This window comes from Hetaerina americana, unplaced genomic scaffold, assembly GCF_022747635.1.
Source record: "Hetaerina americana unplaced genomic scaffold, ioHetAmer1.1.p SCAF_31, whole genome shotgun sequence".
Classification (NCBI taxonomy): Eukaryota; Metazoa; Arthropoda; class Insecta; order Odonata; family Calopterygidae; genus Hetaerina; species Hetaerina americana.
In genome coordinates, this window is record NW_027286886.1 from 3,054,833 (window position 1) to 3,059,055 (window position 4,223).

Here is a 4,223-nt window from a genome sequence, read left to right on the forward strand (position 1 = left end):
ATATATATATATATATTATATATATATTATATATATATATATATATATAATATATATATATATATATATATATTATATATATATATATATATATATATATATATATATATATATATATATATATATATATATATATATATATATATATATATATATATATATATATATATATATATATATATATATATATATATATATATATATATATATTATATATATATATATATATATATATATATATATAATATATATATATATATATATATATATATAATATATATATATATATATATATATATATATATATATAATATATATAAATATATATATATATATATATACACATTATATATATATATTATATATATATATATATATATTATATATAAATATATATATATATTATATATAAATATATATATATATTATATATATAAATATATATATACACACACGAGGGTCATCCGGAAAGTAGTACCCGTTCGTGAAATAAAGACACAAAAGTAAATATTAACAAACATAAAAAAATTTATTTGAAAGAGGATACTTTAAACTACTTCTCAACATAATCTCCAAGCAAATTAAGGCATTTGTCATAACGTGTGACAAGTTTCTGTATTCCTGCTGCATAGTCCTTCGCCGCCAGCTCATTGAGATACGCGAGGGACCCATCTTGCACAAATTTTTGCATAATGCAGATGGTGTTTAACAATTTCATGAACAATTGTTCGAGAAACATTGGGAAAATGCTCACAGATGTCATCAATTGTGACGCGCCGATCGTTCCTCACGAATTCGTCAACTGAGCTCACCAGTTGGTCTGTAATGACAGACGGTCTCCCCGAACGCTCATCGTCGTGTGTGTTCCCCCTCCCCATGTTGAAGTTGCGACACCACCGCCGAACAGACGACTCGTCCATTACATTGTCTCCATACACCTCCTTTAATTGGCGATGAATATCACATGGGCGAACGTTTCTTGCATTGAGGAATTTAATCACTGCCCTCACTTCACAACTGGCGGCGTTCTCAATTTTTTTAAACATTGTAAACAATCACAGAAACAACACAGGCAATGCTAGCGTCACGCAACTTGGCTCAGAGAAGGCAGACAAGCCACTGAAGCTATCTGACCTCGTCCAGCGGCTACTCGCGTCGTCAGCACTTCATGCGGCACGAACGGGTACTACTTTCCGGATGACCCTCGTGTGTATACATGTATATATATATATACATGTATATATATATATATATATATATATTATATATATAAATATATATATATTTATATATATATAAAAACCATAAACACAGTAATCAACCCGAAGGTCCATTTGGTAGGTGATGGTAGAGTTCACCCAGTACTAAACCCAACGGCATGTGAAATGAACACATCAGGGTAGGGGGGCCAGTTCCTTTCCCTGTGCCGGTTATGGTTTCCCAGAAAGATCTGGTACCGAAAACATCACATAGCTTGGGTGGAGCTGCAGGTGCCCAGAGTGCCTTGCCTGGGAATCGAACCCGGGCCCCTCCGGTCAGCAGTCCAACGCTCTACCCCCTGGACTACCGCGACCCCCATATATATACACACATATTATTAGCATATGATTATACATAATATTTATTTATTCATAAAAACAGCTTTTGAAATATAGATAACACATAATTAAGAAAGTTCACGCATACAATGTTTCAGTGGTCACCTTTGCCAGCTGTAGAGAAGTCTATAAAAGCGCTGAAGATAGCATAAACAGAGCTTAAAATTTAAAAAAGAAACATTTAAACAATAGGGTCCTTTTTATCTTATCTATTTTAAGGCAAAGTTATATTATACTTTAGGGTCTGTGTACGTATGTGAGTAGAAAAAAAGTATTAATAGAGAACTACATCATGTAAATCATCACTTTCACAGATGCTAATAGTTCCAATAGGAGAGGTGTTAGGAAAATAGAGAAGGTTCATGGTTTCACACCCAGTTTAGGTTAGTGTTTTTTGCCATATATGAAAGAAGATTAAATGGTTTGAGAGAAAGGTGGAAACCAAGAAAGATATAAGCAAATGTGACCGAAGAGATTCACAAGACAAGGATTATTAGGAGTCTCAGGAAGAGCATGTGTGGAACAATGTACAAATATATAGGAGGTGAAGAAAAGTACACATGGATCAGGCAATATGGAAGAAAAAAGAGGGCGAGGGAAGGTAGAAAGATTCTGCACTTGTCTCCCACATTTGGGAATCAAACCACATAGTAAAGACAGTATGCCCTGTATTTGTTTCTGAAATAGTACTACATTATGAAACTATTGCCAAGAGAATGATATGCAATAATATTATCCTTTAATCCCACCCAACAGTTTCATTTAAGTTGAATTTTCCTCATTTCTGCAACAAGTGAAAGTTTCTCAATTTAAAAATATTATTTAAATTTCTTTGTTTCAGAAACAATTTGGTGCAGGACATATGCTATTAAAACATTTTAAAAATACAATAACCTATTTTTTAATCTACCAGGATATTGCCCTTTCCTCAAGGGCAACATCCTGGTTGATTTACTTTAAACTTAATGCATTATTTATCAAAGTTAGGGATTCAGCAGCATTCCAGATCAACTGTTTTATTAATGAAATCAATTAAGCTACTAATTCTTTAGACTAATTTGCTGAGTTTAAAAATTATCACAAGAATTTCTATTGAGCAATACCAAAAGTTGCTACACCCAGAAGAGGCAATATCTTTTCATACCATAATTTACGTAACAGATGATGAGGTCATTCATTTGATATTAACAATATTTGGAAATGAAAAATACTATTGACAAGTGCAATTTTTACTTGATATATATGAATTTATATTTTCTTGATTAAGCTAACTTATAAAGAGAGAACACATATTTACAATCCTTAAACACAATAAGAAACAAAGTAACTGGGATGGAATTAAGATATAAAACATGCAAACAATCAAGACATGCATACACAAAAATAAATATCAACACTTGCGCCAATGCCCACCTTCCCTGGGCCAAATTATCCATACAGCTGTAACTGGATTTAAATTTATATAATAGGCCTCTGGAAGCACTTGTGTAACATGGTTAGATAGCACACATACAAATAAAAATAATTCTTAATAAAATAACTATTTTTTTTATAACTAACCTTAATATGTACAATGTAATTAGGAAATACCGCTACTGTAAAAAATATAAATGTATTTAACTTCATCATTATTACAATAGTTTTATAATTATTGCAATAAATGAAATTTAATTTTGCGAGACAAAATAAACACCAAATTCAGAAAAAACTAAAGTAATTTAAAAGTTAACTCTCAAAGAAATAATTCAAGACCATCAAAATGCACAGTAGCAGTTAACTGATAAATAGACTAGATAAATAGACACTTTTAAAGAAATATTCCGTAACTATAGAATTTTCCAGGAAATAATTCAAATGCATCTAGTGTCTGCTGAACTTTCACCATAAATCATAATATACTTTGAAAATGATATAATATCTAGAGAAAGAAAGGGAGTTTAATTGTCACTCCACATATAAGTGAATGAATTGAAATCTAATTCTGAATCAAATATTTCCTGCCATCTGCGAGTGGAAAAATATATATTCCTTTAAATTTTGATTTTTTTCTGTCTACAAAATTTCCAGAAAACTATATCCAAATTAGGCCTACTCTGTGTAAATTTGTGTCTTTTTACACTATTTATTTAAAAAAAATAGAAGCCCTACTCCGTACTGACCTGGCATTATGTGACCCCAAAGAAACACACAAATTAATTTTCAGATTTACATATTAGTTAGATTATTGAACATAGCACACTTTCTCAACGTCACAGAGGAAAATGCAACATAGATATCAGCTCAGCCATTAAATTTAGTATTTAAACCCTGTATAAAATGCATTGTCAGCTATTTAAAAAATGAGGAATGTAGATGGCTAAATATCAGAAAAATGAAGTTAAAAATAGCCAAATAAATGTAAAATGAGAAATAATTATGCTTTAACTCTGTACAGGGACACAATTCATGAGGCAATGAAATGAATATTTCAATACTGCAATGACACAACAGAGATATCCATGACTTTTCAAAATTTAAATCAATATTGCATGCTAATAATGTACATGCGTACATTTACAATTTTTTTAAATTTCCCTTGGTGAATCTACCATGCCAGATTGCCTAATTGATAGTAACAAATAGGTG